The following is a 21572-nucleotide window of genomic DNA, read 5'->3' as shown; positions in this document are numbered from 1 at the left end:
TTGGGCTGCTAGCAGTTCATACAAAGGTTTGGCGATACGTGAAAAGTCCTGTATATAGGCTCTATAATAAGATAGGAAGCCCAAAATCTGTCTCACTTCCCCCACTGTACTAGGGTGTTTCTCTTTAAGTGACATCACGGAGGCGACTTCTGCTGGATCCATACTATGGCCATCTTTTGACACCACTCTACCCAAAAACCTGACCTTAGGCTTGAACAGTTCACATTTCTTAGCAGTAAGTTTGACCCCATGTCTCTGATACCTTTGTAGCACGGCTCTTACATGCTCAACATGGTCCTCAAAAGATTTACTGTGGACCAAATTGTCATCAAGGTACGGTAGACAGATATCATCACGCAGACCCCAAAGACACTCCTCCATGCTCCTCTGGAACTCTGCTGGGGCGGAGCTGAGTCCAAATGGGATTCTAACCCACTGGTATAAACCCCAGGGGGTGATGAATGCAGTGAGTGGCTGACTGTCTTCGTCTAGGAATCCTTGATGATAAGCCTTTCCCTGGTCTAGTACTGTAAACCAGGAGCTACCAGTAAGGCTGTCCAACATGTCCTGTATCCTGGGAATAGGATGTCTGTCAGGCACCGATTTGCGATTAAGTTCTCGATAATCCACACAAAGTCTGAGGTCACCGGACTTTTTTCTAACACAGACTATCGGTGACGAATAAGGCGACTTGGATTTTGTAACCCACCCCCTATTGATCAAGTCTTGCAGGTAAGCTTTTACTTCCTGATGCAGAGGTTTAGGCACACTGTTGTAAGTCTTTTGAACTGGTGTTTGGTCGTTGAGGGTGATGTGCATCCGAAGGCTAGGAATGCAGCCTACATCATTTTCGTCTTTTGCAAAAGCTTTGCATTCCTCCCTAAGCATCATCCTCACCGCCGACTGTTGGCCACTCGTTAGATGGTCTAGAACTACAGGGGGATCCCAAACACCACTTGTCTCACCTGTGGGGGCTAATGGGACTTCGACACCTGCATCGTCTGCTGTTTTAGTTGTTGGAGTTTCTACAGGTTTTAGGGCAGCTGGGTATATTGCTTTTACGCCCTCAATGTGCCCCAGGACCACACGCGGATCTACAGTAATATTATGGCATGTGGTATTTGTGACAGATACTGGGACCATGGCTGAGTTTCCCCTTTTTACTTTAAACAATACTTCCTGCAAATGAAGCCCCTCAGGCAGGCTGGGGTTCAGAACAGGACAAAATAACATTACAGTGTCCTCGTCAGCCTGTATGCGTGTGCGACAGCGAATGGTAGTAGCTTCACTAGGGCCTAAAACAACTTTACTCCGCCCTGTCTTGACTTGGATCTCTTCCGCAGCTGTTCGATGTGTCTCTATCAACTGGATAAAAGTCTTAGCAGATCCGACGTCAATACCAAAAGCACTACTCACAATATTTGCAGCACAGTCACTGTTTTTAACACCCTGTTGTTTAAGTTGCTCGTTGATGATTTCTTCTATAACATTGTATCCAATAATGGGATCCTGAGCTACATTTGGGTCACTAGAGACCAATACGGGCACTAGGAGACTCGAGCTGGTCGTCTCCACCCCCGTCAGTCTAAACTCTACAGGGACCCACCCCATAAATGGTATCTCTGTCTGATTAGCTGCGAGCCCATTTAATGGTTCTGAACCTAAGAGTTCATCTATCCCCCTGATAGTGGTGTGAGGTAAGTGCTCGACTCTCCAGTTCTCATTTATTACGGTAGCCTGTGCACCCGTGTCCCACAATGCGGTGACTGGTACATTGTCAAAGGTGCATCTCACCATTTTTCGTCTACCAATCAGCTTCACTAATTTTTGTCCTTGCTTATCTGATAGAAGGTCAGAATATCCCATGTATGACAAACACCCCTTTTTCTCTCTTTCCCTCAAATGTTGTTCAACTAGCCTCACCGCTTTACATACATGTTTGTGATGGTGCCAGTGTTGTCCCTGACAGGCTTTAGAACAGTAACTGACAGAGGAGCAGCCTGCACACCTCTGGAGTGGGGTGCTGACCGACTCTCTCTGGTGGCAGCAACCACAGCGGCGGGACTCCTGATGTGGCGGTGGGGTCACTGCTGGTCCCGTGGCAGTGGCCCTCTGGCGTTTCCCTGCAGCTGAAGTGGAGCTCGGCATCCTCTGGAGATGTGGCCAGGCTGGCCACACTTAAAGCAGTGGGTGCAGTTGTCTCCCTCTCCGTTGCTCTGGCAGGTCCTGCAGCCTTTCTTCCTCCAGGTACCCGCGGCAGCATCTGATGTCCTCTTTGTAGTCTGCGACTTGCCAGCGTTCAGGGAAGCAAGAACCATCTGCCTCACCTCTGCAACCTCGTTCCTCAGCTCTTTCACCAGGTCGTGCATTTCGGGTGGAGGATGATTTTTCTTGTCTTCCTTGGTGGCGGGGATCTGTGAGCTGCTGCGTGGTTCATCCCTAGTATGTAGCTCATTGATTCTTGGTGGTTTTGTATTGTTCCTCTTTAACTTGTTCAGTCTTTCTGTCTCGAGATTGGCAGCTTCATTTAGTTTCTCAATCAGCATTTCATCAGTCACATCTGGGTTGTCAAGAAGGGCTTTAATCTGGAACTTTATGTTGTCATTTTGCAGCCCAGTACCCACTGATCTCAAAAACTTCCTTTTTACCAGGTCCCGACTGTAGTGTTCTGCTTCTTTGTCCTTGGATGCGTACAGGAGGCGATCTTTAAGCTCAATGGCTCTGAATAAAAAGTCTTGAGCTGACTCTTTTGGATCTTGGGAAATATTTATCAGTTTTTGGTACAAATCAGATGTGTCATCTTCTCGGTAATGTCCTTTTAATATTGTCTTTAACTGTGTGAGTGTCAAATCAGTCTTTATTTCAAGCATATCACGCAGTTTGAGACCTGGATTGATGGCTCTTATCACTGCTTCAATAACTTCTGACTCACTGTGGCCTTTGCGGAGTCCATTTTCCATCTGATGCAGCAGGTTGGTATAGGACAGCCGATCGCGCTGCCCTCCCTCACCTATTTGGCCACAGATGCGAAACTCCCTGCGAATTGTCACCTCTGGTACTTTAGAAGACAGCAGGTTCGGGGCAGCGTCCGCCATCTTGAGTTTCTGCCCTATCGCTCTAATTTCTTCCTGCAGCTCGTCATACTTGTCTCTTGCGTCTGAAGGGCGGGAAAAATCACTCTCGGCCGTATTGTCTTTAGCTTTATATCCGCCCAAAAACGATAAAAGTTCTTTCACAAACTGTACAGCATCGTCTGGTGTATAACTGTTTTCCACCTCGTCCAGTTTATGTTCTATAACTTTCATCAGTTGGCGTCTGGAAGTGTCTTTTGTAGGCTCATCTAGCGGTGTAGCAAAGCCTTTCACATTATAACCCACTTCTATGAGCTGATCACGACTTAGCTGGCAGAGTGTGGCGGTGATCTTATCTCGTAGGGCTTCTATCTCCATTGTGGGTACTCACAAGCTTGTCTTTAGTCCGTCAGATTTCAGGTCCGGTGCTTGGAGAAAGGTTTTTCTTCAGCCGTGCGGTAGCGCTAACGTTAGCCGCTAATGGCGCTAACCAGGCTTCTGCTTCACTCTTGTGCGGGAAGTTCTTCAAACCTTCCTCCTGGCTGGCTCGCCATGATATGTTGCAGCTTTAAGGCAGGGATGACTCCGAGAGTTGCTTTCTCACTGTATATGCTTTATTTCACAATCCGATTATAACAAAAACATACAGCAGCTCCTCTCCGACTCCTAGCCCTTTTCTGCGGTGGTAAAAGAACCACTCCAAAACCCCTTCAAGGAACATATGTACAAAAGAGTTTTCCTAACACACCAATGGGGCGTTCAATGCCATCTTGTAAATATGAGTACCAGAACAAACAAGCAAACAAAAAAGAAGTGTGGGGTACCTTTGAACCAATGAACAAAGTATAACCATTTATACTTTTTAACATAACCCGGCCCCGTCGATATGTGTATCTCTCACATGTGGAACACCACGTTCACAATGTCCCTCTTTGCTGGCTCAGCGTTTTTTGACTGCATTAAATCTTTGCTGAGAGGAGGATCATACGGGACCTTGTCTTTATAGCTTCCAGCTTGATGGAAGCAAAAATCTTTTGGACTACAAGTTCACAACACACACAATAGACACTACATCAAATAAGGCCTGCTGATGTGATATTACTAAAGTCGAGTAGTATAATGTTGCCTCGCCAAGACTGGAAAGCCAAGAGGTGACGTGGAAGAAGACATTCAGTAAAAAGGCCAGAGTTCTCATTACATTACATATTCTGACAAGATTGCCTCCAGACCTTCGTCGTGCTTGTTCTCATAGAGACAAAGTCATTTTCAAGGTGTAATTATAATTTGATCAGCTTCCACCAAAGTATGGAGACTGCGTTTTGATTATTTTTGTATCAGATGTCTGAGCAGAGACATCATTCCACTGTGGTGTGGGAGAATTCTTCTCTGAAGGCTATAAAACCTGCAGTGAAACTGGCCTCGCCCTGTGTGCAATCATAACTTAGAAAATTTCACCAGTATGACTTTCAGGGGAATGTTTAGTGTCCCTTCATGGCCCAAACCCTGTTCCGGTGGCATTTCCAACCAGACAAAAGGAGTACTCTGCGGCAGACAACTTTTCCACCCTTTATGCCAGCTCGAGTGTGTGTGCGCATCGTGCTGAAGTGTGTGGTCACTGCTGGCTTTTTGCTGAAAGCCAAAGCTCTTCCAAAGCCACAGACAAAGCCACAGCAGGTGGATGGGTAGCCTGGTGGAGGAAAGACAGGAGGGGGCAGGGGGTTACACCAGGCTCAATGCCTCTTCTCATCACGCTCCTCGACTCTGAAGAAAAGGCTGATTAATCAGAGCCTAATAGGATGGAGGGGCCACACTTGTCCTTTAACTAAGCCTGGTCAGGCCTGCAGGACACCAACTGGCAAAACCGACAAGAACCAAATAATTCATTCCAAGATGAATAACAGCATGCCGGTTATTATTATTTTTTCTCCATGACCTCGAAATAAAAGAGTGACCATCTTCGGGCCCATAGATTTACTTTCTAAAGAATTTGACACATTAATAAGATGAGAGTGTTTTGTACCTCCACTGGTCTAGTGGTTAACACAATAAAATGTTCTTACTTGTTGAGGTTTTCCTGCTACTTTAATCAAATTAAAAAAAATCAGCCTGTGGCAATATAGGCTGGGTATTTTAGTCAGAGTGAACTAGTGGTTGTTGGACTGCTTAGTGTTTAAGGTTTCGTTAAAGCTACCTGGTAATAAGTGGTGTGAATAGATTCATCTTTGTACATTTGTGTGCAGAGGAGAAAAGCTCCAAAGAATCCTGATGGAATATCAGCACATAGACATGATACGACAAACATGTCAACAAATTCAGTATGTTGTTGTGAAGTGTTACTGTTAACGCTCCTTTGAAGTTGTGTTTAATATATATTTAAGAATAGTATTTTTTCTTAAGCTGCTTCACCCTGCATGGACTGGGTGGCATACTAATTACTACCACTGCTTCAAAGGAAGAAGGTCGTGGGATCAAATATCTAGTTGAGGTATTTCGTTGTGGAGTTTTGCATGTTCTCTCTAAGTGCTTAGATTAACTGGCAATTCTGAATTGCCCGTGAGTGTGAATGAGAGTGTAGTCCTGCAACAGACTGGTGGCCTGCCCAGGGTGTTGTTAGGTGAATAACAACTGCTTTATTGTCTGTAGCAGCTGGCATAAGCTCCCGTCCCCCGCGAATTGAATGAATGAGAAAAAAAATTATGGAGCATAAATCTAAACCTGGATGCTCAGTTCAGGTTTTGCAGTCATGTGACTTCTAACCACTTGACCTTAACATCTGACGTGACAGTAGCCACTACAGTAGTATCTGTAGCGCCGAGGGTTTAGGTAATGAAGAAAATGTATGGCTGGACTATGGTTGAAAACAATGAGGTGGTGAAATCTACTTTCCACCAATCATTGCATCTACAACTGAACTGGCTTTAAGTTTGACACAAGGTTAGAAGGCCATACATACAGGAAGATACTCAAAATCTCAAAATAATGCGATGACCACAGATCATAAAATGTCAAAATATTCTGTGTGGAACTGAAAAGCAAAATGAATGTTTCTGAAGGGATAGCTCTTCTGTATTAAGACGTTACCAGTCTTGAATCTAAGGTGAGATCATGCGATGTTTGCCTCCATCCATTGAAAGTGTTAGTTATAACCATTAAAAGTCTGTTTCCATTGAATACATGTGGAAAGAGTTGCAAAGGCTTTTGTGGCTTCCGAAGAAATTTAGCAAAATCCAATAAATGTTCTCCAGCAATGGCAGAAGGAGAAAGAAGTAAGCCTACCAGACCTCTGTAGCCTCATCGCTGCTCTGCTCAAGGCTATCTTAGGTGCAACTGGCATAGCACGCCACAATCTCTAGCTTTATTATTGGGGGTTGCGATGCATTGTGGGTGATGTGGGTGAAGGAATAGCAAACTCGATTACTTCTGAGGCATTGATTTCCCCCCCTTCACATTACCACATGTCTCTATCAGATGGAATGTGTTTTTGTGGTTAAGATACTTGCTGATGAAGCATCATCCAGAGCTTGGCTGAAGATCCCAGTGACAGGGCACTTGGGTGACCCACTGACTGATCTTTTGACGCCTGCTGGGCTTTGTAATTGATGCCAGGTCCCTTTAACCAAGCTTAGTCTGGCCCCTGGACCCATGGAAGGACTATGGGACACCGCTGCTGACTGCCTATTGTCTGTGTATGTGTGTGTGTCTGTATCTGTGTGTCCAAAGGGGTCTTTGGAGGCCTCCTGGGGGCCAGTGACTCCTCTTTGTCTCCGGTTGGCCTGCTGTCAGAGGGGCTTTGTTATGACAGTTGGGCTGCTTTCATACAGACTAAATCACCACTCTCAGCTGTTCATTTACTGGCCTAACCCCTGACAGCCCTCGTGACACCTTACACAGACGCACACTTACAGACACACACACAGACACAAAACATCTCGGATATTATCCTCTCATAGGTCAACCTCACACTCCAGCTCTTTCACTAGAAAAAACATCCACCCTGTGAAAATCTCTCTTCTGTGTAGAATGAGAAAAGAGGATGAAACAAGAAGGACGATGAGGAGGTTGGATAACAAAGCTCAGGGAGGGGAGGGGGAGGCCAAAGGGCATTTGACCTCTGACCTCCGTGTTATGGCTGGGGCCCAGGGGTGGGGGTCAGAGGACATAACAAGCCCGACTAATCAGTAACTATGGACTAGATAGGATACTCATGCAGAAAACTGAGAGAACGAGAAGCACAAGAAAATTCAGGGCAATTTAAGTGTGATTTATTCGTGTGACAGGAAAAATAACAATCACAGCTACATATAGAATAGCAGTTAAACACAAACTTGACAGATTCACTGTGGAGGCATTTTGTCTCTATAGCAGTGAAAGTGAAATAATTACTGAGCTCATCGGGAGTTGGGACTGAAACAGTAAGTCAACATATTGTCCTATCTCTCTCTAATCAGTATAATAAATGGTTTACAGAGCCAGAAACACTGATTTCTGTAGTCAATATTGAACAGCAGTGATCTGAATTGCACACAGTGTTGCATCAGCCCAAGACAGGACTTCTTTTTGGGAAGCACAAATGACCTCAGTGTGAACAAAGGAAACCTGTTGCTAATGCAGGAGGAGGCCGGGAGGGTAGAGGAGATGAGATGTTTGATGTGGATGAACAGAGCAGGTGGACTGAATAAATGGAGGTCTTGAAAAGAAGGCAACTGGACGTCTTTATGTTTGTGAAGGTGATTCACCTCTGGGAATAACCCACGTCTTTTTTCACACCTTTGCTCACATGACACCTCACATGACTCCCATGATGTTTGTTAAATCTACAATTTAAAATCAGCTCCCAGTTTGGATTCGGGAGACAGACACCCTCGGGCTTAAAAATGTCCTTTTTAATAAAGAATATAGTTAGCATTGGATCAAGTGACCCTGAATCCTCCCTTAGTTTGTAATCCGGTTGTTCAGTCTGATGTCACTAGCCGTGTCTGGACCTAAACTCCGCTGCAGGTCCATATATCAAACGATCACTATGGCATTACTGAGAGTTGAAAAACTGTCTAAAGTCTTTCATCTTTAATAAAATGATCAGCGTTCTGCTCTACCAGGTGTAACAATTGAGTTTAACATCCAGGCATCCATGAAAACGGAATTTATGACATTTAACGGAGTTAGAAGTTAGCAGGGAGTTAGCTCGCTAGCTTCTATCTAAATACAATATAGCATGTCCTGACTGCGGGGTTTTGGAAACAAATTAAAACGTACAGCTCTGCTATCACTTCCAGCATAAATGAAGACAGAAAACTAAACAGCAGTGACGTTTGTAGGGTTACTGAAGTTTGGCTAGCTGGTATAATGATGTGCTACGTGACCCCTAGCGACACAGCTATGTTAGCATAATATAAACAAGCTAACTTTTTTTCCACTCGATAAAAGTTACCGTGAGTGTTCTCGGTGGTCAGGAACAAATGTAATCGCATGGCAGGATGCTGTAAAAGGACCAAACTTCAGCCAGGAGAACAACTGAGATAATCCATCCACAATACGAGGTTAGTCATTCATATACTGCTGCATGGGCTGGGCTGTAGTTACATCCTAAGGTTTTAAAAACTGAGTTTAAATAAATGATTAGCAGTAATAAAAGCCGAGGGAGGTCAACAGGGATCACTGACTGTTTTAGGAGCTTTTTGAGATCAAATAGAAGAAAATACATAACATTAAACATGTTAACAACACAAAAGCCATATTAAACGCAGACTACTTTAGGCCCGGAAGTAGGATTCATCGCGTCATCACTGAACAACCAGATAGGTCTAGTCTGCTGGGGGCCTCCCATGATGCACTGGCTGTTTATTTTTCCACTCACCTTTATCACTTAATATGTGTTTATACACGACTCTGCATTTAGTCGTTAGTTATTATTCATCTCTGGCTTTCTTCCACAGTGTGTCTTTGTCCTGTCTCCTTCCCCTCGCCCTCAGTCATTTGCGGCAGATGGCCCCGCCCCTCCCTGAGCCTGGGTTTGCCGGAGGTTCCTTCTTGTTAAAAGGGAGTTTTTCCTTCCCACTGTTGTCAAAGTACTTGCTCATAGGGAGTCATCTGATTTAGTGGGTTTTCTCAATATCATTGTAGGATCCTTACCTTACAATATAAAGTGCCTTTAGGCAACTGTTTTTGTGATTTGCCACTATATTTGAATTGAATTGAATTGAATTGAATTGATGGACTGCCCCCACCCCCCACCCACCCACTGAGGGTTTATCACCTGGGATTCTCTGGGTTGTTGTAGAACTGAAAAATCATCTTGGATAAGAGGTGAAATGTCTTCACAAACCTAAAGAAGTACAGTTGCCTTCTTTTCAAGCTCTCAACCTACACAGACAATGAATGGATGCTGCCTCAGTTATAAAGAACACTAAGTTATCGGGACAGCCTAAAGTCATGAACAACTGGACAGAAAGGATCTTGTGACTAGATTTCATGCCTGCCTGCACTGAACTGTAGCCAAGCTCTGTGTCATTTAGCACGTTACTGATCCCCCATGAATTCAGCCAAGCTTCTTCATCTCACAAAGAAATAAACAGTTCTGAGTGTTATAGGTGGCTACAGCTACTGTGAGATCTGGAAACGTCATTCTTCTGGCCAAGTGAAACTTTGAGGACACATCTGTATTCATAATAGCACTTCTTTTGACAGTAATGTCAGGAAAGGTATTTTTATAAGATAAGATAAGATAAGATAGAACTTTACTAATCCCTCGGGTGGGTTCCTCTGGGAAATTCGACTTCCAAAAAGCACAGCAACGACCGAAGTTACAGTTACAGAATTGTTATATATATATATATATATACACACACACACATATATAAATACAGAGACAAATATAAATAAAATATACAAAGGGGATAAATAGAATAAATAGGAATAAAAAATAAATAGCCCGTTTGCTGCACACAGACCTTGGAAGCCAACTTTTTTTGTCCCATAATTCCACCAGTTTATAAACTGCTGTATTACCAAATAAACCTCCTGCTGCTTTTATGAAATAGACTAGCATTTGCAGCAGTTCCTGTTGTTGTTGTTTTTTTATTTTATTATCATTTTAATGACTTTACCACCTGCTAAAGTTTCGGGAGTGTTTTTGCTCACTGTGAATTATGTGAAGGTGCAATAGCCAACTGTTATTTTGCAAGTCTTGTAAAGTCACGTTTTACAAATATAGTGGTGTTTTTTTCAGTGTATTACACTCTTGGCATTGGAGAATCTTCCCCATCTGATTGCACTGACAGTTCGGCTGCTGGGAGTGAGGCCTGTAATCCTGAAAGAGCTGCATGACACGGTTTAAGAGCTGGAGCTGTTTCAGCAGTTATCGGGTGTTTGGACAACACAGATGAGCTTGATGAACTGATTAAAACCACGGGGATCACAGTGACTGTAGTTTGCAGTCTGCAGTAAGCTGTTGCTACACTCCCCTGACCACGGTGTGATCATTCCTAGCTTCAGGACCTTTCATGCAGAGGTTCAAAGAAATTTTGAGGGTGTAATACTGGAGACTTTTACTATGAAGAAACGTTTCTGTGGCCTGAACCTTGAGCTTCTAGCTGTTGGAATGTGTCTGTAATACTTGCTGGGGAAATTTGTTGTTGCTGTTTGAAACCAGTTTGAATGCACACAGTTTGTGTTCCTCCATCAGCTGCTGCAGAGGTCATCCAAATGACTCTGGCAGAGGTTACCACCCTCTGAACCATTTATTGAACATGCAGCTGAACACTTCATCTAACACTCATCTCTGCTACCACAGGGACAGATTTCCAACTCTTGATATTTTGTTTCATACCTTATCGTATTCAGTTCAATATAGTTCACTATTCATAAAGAACTATTTCACAACACTTGCTTCAGGGTGCTTTATATTGTAAGGTAAAGACCCTAAAAGATGAACTGATGATTTCCTAAAAGTAAGCACTTGGCATCAGCATGAAGACTGAGGTTTTAATATTTATGGGGCCTGATTATTTAGGCCTGAATGTGAGGAGATGGATTTAACTGGAAGCCAGTGAAGAAAAGCTGATATGGGAGAAATATGATCTCGCTGTCTAGTCCCTGTCAGTACTCTGGCTGCAGTGTTTTGGATCAAATGAAGGTTTTTTTATTCAGTCTGATACTAATGAATTACAATGGTCCACTCACAAAGTAACATTTTCAAGAACTGAGACCAGATTTTTCTAAATTTAGAGATTTTGTACAAATGAAAAAAGGAGCCCTAAATATTTGTATGCAGACTCCCAAGTTCATTACAGGATAACTGGAAGTCGGGGTAATTCCATCCAGACCAGATCACTTGGTTGTGATATTTTTAAGGCCAAATACAACAACCTCAGATTTGTATGAATTAAGAAGTGTAACACATTTAGGCTGAGGGCTGCTGATATCCTTGTTCCAGCTAATGAAACTTCATACACAGTTAATATAGATAATATAATAACGAGGGCCCAGGAGCAAGAGCCGTCCCTCAGAGCATCTCAGTGTAACCCCCCAACCACTCTACTCCAAGGAAAAACGAATAACCCCCTAATAAATCAGTGAAAGGCAGCATAATTTAATTCATCTTGAGTCAAACTGCAGTGAACCTATTGCTATTGCTTCATTCTAAAGGAGAGCGTTCCACCTATGAATTCTGTTTCACAGGCATTTATACGTTTGTCGTAGTCTTATATGATCAAAATGATAAATATGTCTTATAAATAATTTTTATTTATTCAGTGATTCATGTCCTCCAATGGTAAATCTGAAAGTAAATAAATCCATACAAGGCTTATTGTGTATGTTATGTATTACAAAGTTGAGCATTCTTCCGTTGTTCCATGCATGGCCCTTCATTTACTTTGTCTAATGGCTTTTGTAAAAAACATATTGCATATGCCTGGTTTACACTGATGACTCATACTGGTGGGTAGGATTAAGTTGTGTTTTAATTAGGTGTAAACATAATTTCCTTTGGTTGCAGATAGGGATGGGTGTCGAAAACTGGTTCTTGTTGAGAACCGGTTCCCACTGTTTCAATTCGTTGGAATCGTTTGCCATTTTTGCAAACGATTCCCTTATCGATTCCAGTCGCCCCGAATGACGTCACCACGTTGCGGAGCGTCATTTACCTGGCAGGAAACACGGCGCCTAAGCGGCTCAAACGCTCAAAAGTTTGATTATACTTTATGAGAACGGATGACAACAGGGCAACTTGCAATACTTGCAAAGTGGATATTTCATTTAAGGGAGGAAACACTGCAAATATGCAAAAGCATTTGCTCACAAAACACGCAATGACCTTAAATGAATGTCGTGTTTTTAATTCCGCTCCGGACTCGTGAATCTCAACCCAGCAGCAGCGGTAACGTTTGCACGTCCTCTCCCGTTAATGCGGCAGGTAAATAATCAACTAACAGTGCATATTATGTTAGCGCGATCTGCCTTATTACAAAACCTGCCATTACTGTGCGTTTAGGTGACCATGATGAGACAGACAGACAGAGTCTGGCTCAGATGCTGGCAGTTCTCGCTGCAGTCTACCGGTAGCGTCTCCTTTCAGGCCAGGATAGACAAATGTCACCGAGCAGTGACTAAGTTTGTGGTAAAAGGCTTGCACCCATTTGCCACAGCAGATGATTTTCAGTAAGTGAATGTGTTTAATTGTAGGCAGGGACATTACTGGATATTCTTGTGTAATTGCCACAGAACAATTTATGTTATACTTTGTTATTGCTACAGAAGAATATTTATTTTATTATTTTACATTTACAATTTTTTTTCCTGGGGACCCTGTGACACCCCATTGAAGAGCCGTAGGCTGGATCTCTTAAGATCTCACTGTTGGGTTTGTAAGGCCATGTTACTCCTAAATTTCTATCTTGTTCAAAGAGAAGATATAAAACACAGTTCTAAGCTAATCGACCTTAGTGTTCTCCTTTTTTAAATTCGATAAAGAATCGAATCGTTAAACAGAATCGAAAATGGAATCGAAATCGTGAAAATCGTATCAATACCCATCCCTAGTTGCAGATGCATATATAAATTACACATCTGGATGGGTGTCGATCAGACTTCATTTGCTTTTGAAAACAGTTGTGCGACAAATCCACCGCAGGTCCTCTGCTTTCTGTAAGAAGGGCAGTTCACAGTTTTATATAGATACATAGGTGGAGACATAATCAGCATGAGGATATCACAGTTATAAAGCTTTTGAAAGCATGCCAGGAATCATAAGCAAAAGCAGATTTGTTCTCTTTTCGGGCCCAAAGATGAATAAACAACTGAAAACATAACCCAGTTTCTGTTTGGGTATCAATATTGTAATTTCAATTTGATTTTAATTTTGTATGTATTATTCATATAATATTCTCAGGCATATTTTCATCTTAATATCTACATTATGATCTCGCTTTTGCTGTGCATGTTTTATTGTTATGTCTCTCTAAACACAGACTACAGCTGTCACCGCCTTTGATAGTCTATGACGAGGCTGGTGGAAAACACTAGGCTGAGGTTTGGGTTATGTGTGTTTTGTCTCTGAGATGTTTATACACGATCCTCAAATGAAACGCAAATGCCATTTTTCCACCATCGTTTCCCTTTTTTTGTGGTTTGAGTGGTATGCTTTGAAATTATAAATGAGATGATAAATTATCATCCTATTTCAGTCCCTTCTTCTGCAGTGGTTTATTGGCAATGCGGAATGGAGAATTAGCCTTGTTTGTGCCAAACTGCTTATATTTGTGTAACAGTAGTCGATGGAAACACATGATTTGGCTTTCTCCTTTGCAGAATTTCTGGAAATTTGCTTAAAATTGGTTAAACATTTGGATGGAAACTTGACTTCTGTTACAGTTCACATTAGGGCTGTTATCCCTGTGTGTGTATGTCCTGAACCACTTAGTAAATGATATTTGGTTTGATCTAACACTTTTGTTTTTGGTATATCCTATGATCCAGACTCTTACTGTCTGGACTCTTTCTATTCTAGGTTTGAAAGCTAGGTAGGCACTGCGTATAATACGCATTAGCTTAAACTGTATGTCCAGAAATAAGAGGCCACTATTGTTTATCTAAAATTTACCTGGTTTGTGAACAAAACGTCAGCCCGGTAAAGTTATCATCAGTATAACTAACCCTATGCTTAGCCCACATATCCTAACCCTTTGCTTTTTGATGCTTGTAAGTTAAAATGATTATTATTATGATCCTTATTTCTGTTACCTAATGGTACAGCATTTGGAAAGCATGTTTCTTTACATATCCTAATAGCATGGGATTACAATTCTGGAGTTATATTGTCAGCATGCCAAACATTTAGGGGTAAAGGTTGATGGTTTGATCCACGGCTGCTCCGTAAGATACCAAACCTCAAGCTGTGTTCATCAGAGCGTGAAGTGCTATAGGGAAATAATGCTTGGTTGAATGGGACATGTTGTATAAAGCGCTCTGAGCACTCAAGTAGAGTATAAATGCACTATGTAAGAATGAGTCCATTTACCATGTCTAACCATAAGAGCTGCTGACTGACATATTTATTAAAACAGAACATTGGAGGATGGACCCAGTGTGTATTTGCTACTGAGATGTATGATGAGTGCATGTGTGTGTGCAACAGTTCATTTGTGTAAAACTCTGTGTGTGTGTGTGTGTGTGTGTGTGTGTGTGTGTGTGTGTGTGTGTGTGTGTGTGTGTCGCCTGAGAGCAAATGTTAGAGAGCTGAGCAGCATTAGTGTTACCGGGGTGACAGCACAGGAGTGTAAAAAACAGGGGGGCAATATAAAACCTGTGCTTTCCCAGAATGCCTTTGTACCAGACATGTGTGCCAGCGCCCATTGCCATGGAGATCAGGGAGGTCGTTAGGGTAACTCAGACCTTTTCTCTCATGACTCTGTTTCACTTTGCTTCATGTATCCATGCCGATCCATTTCTCTCTTTCGCTGTCACACACATTCATGCACAGATGTGTGTGTCTGTGTGTGTGCGTGTGTTTGTCTGGGCTCTCCACACGCCGCTGCGTGCCGCGAGCCCAGATGTCTGGAGCTCCGTGGGAGATAATAGTTTCTTTGACCGGTGGTGAGCTTGCGTCTCCCTCAGCAGTGGCACATGCCTGCAGTGATGTGACTTCAGCAAACTGAGCAGGAGTTACACACAACACGTACGCGCACAGAGCGCTGGAGAGGAAGCGATGATTGAAAGTGCTGAGTGTTGGCACGAGTGCTTGCATGCTTGTGTGTTTTGCACAAATTAGATTTGGTCCTGATTGTGTGCAGCAGAGGAATCTTCAGGACACCGCAGGAATTCATCTCACTTTGTCAAAACTTCAACATGTCCAATGACGGCCACGTAACATTTACATATTATAAAATATATATTTTTTAAAAACATTAAAAGTTGATCTTGTCAATTGAGGAGTTAAAACATCAATCATATTTAAAATCAAATGAGCATGCATATTCATAATCAACAGCTTCTGGTTCCTGTGATTGCTGCTAACTGTAACAGTACCTGAGCAATTTGAGGTGTGATTTAAAAGCTCTGAGAACAGCAGATATTATATTCATATTTTAGATTCTTATTGTCCACCTACTGTGATAATTTTACATCGCTTGGAAAGAAATGCTATTAGCTTGCGTTCTGCTTGTGCCTTGATGAGGCACATTAGATCTGCTCCAGAATAAAACTGGTGAGATCCTTCAAGGATCCTTAGGAAATAGCTGAAAAGACAGGGAGGCAATTCTGGTGATAGGTCCACACGCACAAATCAATATCCTGGGTTTCTGTGTACATACTGACACACAGTATGGGGGTGGCTGTAGCTCAGGAGGTAGTGCAGGTCACTGATCGGAAGGTTAGTAGTTCGATCCCTGGCTCCTCCAGTCTGCATGCCAAGTTGCTCTCCGATGCATCCATCAGAGTATGAATGTGTATGAAAGTATTTAGGAAGCACTGCATGTTTAGAAGGAAGTGAATGTGGCATGCTGTATAGAGTACTCTAAGAGAGTAGAAAAGCACTATATACTGTAAGAATCAGTCCATTTACCATTGCACAATAATTCAGTTAACTTCCAGCAGATAGCCCATGGAGGTTTCCTCTCTACTGTGATATTTTTCTTGGAAGGAAAGTTTGCACAGGGTTTGAAAGGGTGCACAAACCCTGTGAATGCCTAAAAACACAACAAGCACTGTGGCGGGCCTGCTCTTCGCACTCTTGACACGCCACCTCTGGGACAGGTTGCTCTGGACTCTTCATCTGAAAATTGCGAGTGAGACCAGTGATGTTCTATCAAACACAATTTTGGTCACAGAAGTTGATGTTTTTTATATGAACAAGTTAGTCACAAGTTGTTACCCAGTGACTCGATTAGAACATACTGCAGCTAATAAAGGTTTGCACTGCAGTCGTTCATGTAAATGTAAACTTAGTTCTCCAGGGTGCAGTTCTGTTTGCATTATACATGCTTCTCTTAGGTAGTTTCATTAAAGAGCATAGCATACATTATCACTGCTATGCAGATGATATCCAACTTTATCTATCCATGAAGCCAGATGGCACACACCATTATTTAACTGCAGGAATGTCTTTGAGACCCAAAGATCTGGATGACCTCTGATTTCCTGCTTCTAAACTCAGATAAAGCTAAACTTAATGTACTCAGACCCCAAAACCTTAGAAATATGGCTGGACTACTGTAATTCATTAATATCAGTATGTCCTAAAACTCGCTAAAAAGCCTTCATTTGATCCAAATTGCTACAACAAGAGTGCTGACAGGAACTGAAAGAAAGAGCACATTTCACTCATACTTGCCTCTATTCATTGGCTCCCTGTTAAATCCAGAATCGAATTGAAAATCCTTCTCATCGCATACAAGGTGTTGAAGGTTCCATCTTAAAGCCCTCATAGTACCATTTCATACTAGTCCTCTCTACTTCTACGACTCGGCTTAAAACTTTCCTTTTTGATAAGGTTGGGGCTGGATCAGGTGACCCTGAATCCTCTCTTAGTTCCGCCCAATAAGCCCAGGCTGCTGGGGTGTTTCTTCTTCACCCACTAAGTCTTCATACACACCCAATGTGTATTATTAATCTCTGACTCTCTTCCACAGTGTGTCTTCGTCCCGTCTTCCTCCCATCACTCCCAACCAGCCGCAGCAGATGGCCTCCCCTCCCTGATCACCCACTCCCGGACCACCTTGAATCACCCTGTATTTATGATAGCATAAATAAATGAGCTTTGATAAGTTATAAATCAGTTACTCTGTGGTCAACTCATTCAAATGTTATGCTGTTTTGCTTTGAATATTGTCATTTTATTCTTCTTTGTACTTTTACTCTACAGCAGTTTATTCATCTATCTTCCCTGTTAAGCATATGGTAATAATAAGAAATGGTCTTATAAAAAAGAAATGCTTGATTTGACTTGACCCAACCCAAAGGAGCAAAAGGAAGGAAAAAAAAGTTTTATTCATACTTTATTCTTCTCCCCACGAGATTTTTTTTTTGGCCTCAGCTATAAATGATTTAACTTTGATAATTAAATTTAATTATAATATGTTAATGAGCTGCATTTAAAATTCATATATTATGTAAGAACTTGTGAATTTCTGATTTCCTATTCATCATCGCAAAGTTCCTTTACTCACTTCCTCCCTCTGTTGGCCAGTCAGCAGCAGAGCTGGTACAGGTGACCTCTTGGAGAACGACCTAGATGTGGTTTGGTGGGTCACCCACACCATTTCCATTCTGCTGAAATGCATGCTGGAGCTTTCCCAACAGCAACTCTCACATTCACTCTCTCCTGAGGTTGATGCAGGTGCCATGTGTCTCAGTGAGAAGCAGTGGATGGTTGAGTGGGAAGACGAGGGTTTGGAAGGAACCATCAGGACCAAAATGTAGGTCATCAGGTTCCCACACCAGCCTTGCTCCACCGTCCAAAGCCTCAACTCTGTGGGTATTTTTTCTGAACAACCTTCAGACTCTGTGCTCACATGATGAGAGAACATCAGAGAACCTTGTCGGTGACTGTTTTCAGGGTTTAGTTGATGCTACATTTTGGTCTTGTGTTTAAGTCGTTTGCACAGTTGAATTCATTCAGCTTGGCTGCTGGCGCAAAATCTCGATACACACTTATCTTATCTATAAGTATCAAAATCAGCCAGATGACCTGTCTCGATCAGCGCTACAGTATGCGTGTATATTTAAGTGTGAGCGTATGTGGCAACCAGCAACCACACTGCACACAGCTGGTGGCCCAGCTGCAGCGTCTTGTCCCAGCAGGGTGTATTCTTAGCTCCTTAAAACCCAGTAAGTGAAATGAGATGAGACAAAACACACACAACCCAAACCTCAACCCCCCACCACACACACACACATACACACACACAAGCGGTGAGGCGAGAGGCTACTGCTGAAGTTTGCTGTCTTTTTTTTTTCTCTGAGTGTGTCCACATCTGTGTGTGACTGAGACCGGCTCTGATGTCATATGTTCACGTACATCCGCATTACCCTAATTACATACACAGTTCCTGTCTTTTTATATATGTACCTTAAGCCTAGAAAATGCTGTTTCATTATTTAACATGATGAATATTCAAACCCATTTTAATAGATGTAGAAAGTCACTTTGTAACATTTAATGTTTCTGTACTTTTGTTGTTGTTTGTCACAAAGAGTTATATTGTACTGTTATTTGAATAAATTTGTAATTTTGTTGACAGTGATAATTAAATTTTTTGTGTAAGTATATATGGATAGGCTTTATCATGTTGTTGTCCAGAAGGTTACCACCTTAATCTGCAGCCATCTGAACAGCGCGCTGCTTTAACTTAGTCACTGGTTTTGTTATTACAAAAGCCTTTTTATTCATGTCTCATTTCACACCTTGGGTGGGAGTAATGAAAAAAGCAAACCAACCGCCTGTCTATCCACCAACGAGGTCTAGGAAAGGTAATGAAAACTAAGGCTAGGTCTTTATCAGGAATGCTGTGGTAGTCTATATTTGACCCAAATTGTTTGGCTGAGTATTAAATTTCATTTACTGTTAAAGCGACTTACTCATGTTTGTACACCGACAGTGTCCTTTCAATATGTTGGACGTTGAGGGTCAACCTTGAAACCTGGGCACAAGCCTAAATACTTGTTTAGTAAAATCAGGTAGAATGTGTTAGCTCACACTAAACACAGAGTCACACACAGAATCAGCCTTTCTTTGCAGCCACCCTCTGCAGCGTGTCTGCTCACAAGTACAGTTTCATCCAAGGTGGCCATTTCCTCAGTGATGACAAAAAGAAAGAAACGCAGAGTTCGTTTGTGTTTTTACAGCTAAAATGGAACTGCTGGCTTTAATGGTATATTTAAGTTCATTATAAATTTATTGCACTTGTCTCAATGTCTGTAATTTATTCTGCTCATTTTATACTTGAGAGTAAAAGGCTTAGAGTAGATACTCGTTTTGGCAGCATGCAGCATTTGAGTGCCTGAACTGTTGCATTAAGAAATATGACTGAAACTGAACATAATTATTTCAAACCAAACCACAAATTCTGTGTACATTACATCCCTGGTCATTTTTCCTGACACTGATAAACAGAAAGACCCAAAGCCTATAAAACTGGGTAATTCATGTGACCATATTAAATGATTTTTTTTAGGTTGCACAACTTTCCTTTTATCATTTGTATTGCATTGCTCTCACACATCAGATTAGCCTGTATATACCATAACTTAGTAATGGTAATAATGTATCTAATATCTTCTCATACCACACTACATGGCACTGTATTTATGTCCAGTAATATTTTACATTCAAATCCTCAATCTGCTTTACTCAGCTGTATATGAACATAGAATAAATGCACATAAAAATACTGACATTTGTAATTTTTCACAATGTTGTCTTTTATCATTTATGTAATGGGTGTCCACAGAATGAAGAGCTACTCCTGAGGACGATATCATTATTAAACACTTAAATATGCTTATTATTGAATTATATATAAACAAACATATATAAGGCAAAGTTATCTATATTGTTATTTTGTTTCTTATGTCCCAAATATATTTATTATATGTAAAAGTTTTCATACATTATATGTAAAGACATCCTTATTATATGTACAGTAAAATTATTCATTGTTCTTTCACCTAGCGCATACTTTTTTATCTTTACTTTTATGTCCTTATATTTTTATATGTTAATAAATATGTAAGGTTTTCTTCTTTGTATTGCATATGAGTTATAGCCCTATTACAGTCAAATTAAAGTGATGTATTGTGCTTTCTCTTAATTCTTACTTTTTTTCTACGGCCAATATTTTTTATACCTCTATCATATTACCTGCATCTTATATAATATATGTAAAGGAGTTTACCGTATTATATGTATGCATCGTTCCTTTACTGAGCCTTTACTTTCTCTGCATATCCCTTTTACTGTCTGGATTTCCTCCCATGAGGCTGTCAATCAAGACATATCATTTATGATGTGTTTTATGCAGCACATTTACTGGATACATACTAACGCATACATATAAATGAAATAAATTTAAATATAGTATATTTTCCAGGTGTAATTATACATATATTTATTCTCTTTATTTAAGCAGTTATTTAAAAAGAAACAAACTTCTTGATGTTTTTGTTTACAGTATTTATTAATATGGGCTATCCTGGTAACTGCATTTGCTTATCCCCTCAGAGTTCCCCTCAATATCATAACAAACTCTGTTTTATCACTTCATCCATATGAATAAATGTTCCGAACTAACCCACTGCCATGTTTCTTATGGCTGCAGCGTCTTAACCAGAAATATTCTACATGTTTGTGTATCTTTTTATGCACATTTCCGCCATAACTCACTCAGACGTGTTTGGCATATATGGAGTTTTGGGGATTTTCACCGCATTTAAAAATCAAGCTCAGCGGTCAATTGAAGTGATGGTTCTGAATCGTGCACAATAAATAAGGCCGATTTGTTTGTAAGGTGATATTTTAATATTATTTACATAACAAAAAGTCTTCCACTTCCTCTTCTTCTGCGCCAGGATCAGGTGAGTCATGTGGAGTCCTCAATAGTCCTGCGCGAGCCCAGAATGGCTGCCTCACCTTATTATCCTCCTACAACTTTTTCATCAATCAGTAGCGTGGAGCTGACATTTGTCATATTATTGGGATTTTCTGGTTTCAAATGCAGACATTTTGCAGCCAAGCTTTAAATAGACTGTTGACCGCAGAATATTTGGTTGAGTGTGTGACAGGGAGAGGGGCGCTGCCAAGAAGTGCGTGCGGTTTGAGGTGTGTGTGTGTGTGTGTGTGTGTGTGTGTGTGTGTGTGTGTGTGTGTGTGTGTGTGTGTGTTGGACAGGAGTGGAGGGTGGCTGGGGAGGGCATTAGTGAATGGCTGTGCTATTGCATCCTCCCAGGAGACCTCTAAAACACACACACACCATAGTACCTTAGCAGCGCATTAAACCCGCCTCCTTCATC

Source organism: Mchenga conophoros, linkage group LG5 (assembly GCF_057382185.1).
Source record: "Mchenga conophoros isolate Kocher_MC1m ecotype Shallow Benthic linkage group LG5, M_conophoros_male_GT1.1, whole genome shotgun sequence".
Classification (NCBI taxonomy): domain Eukaryota; kingdom Metazoa; phylum Chordata; class Actinopteri; order Cichliformes; family Cichlidae; genus Mchenga; species Mchenga conophoros.
Note: the sequence above shows the minus strand (reverse complement) of the source record.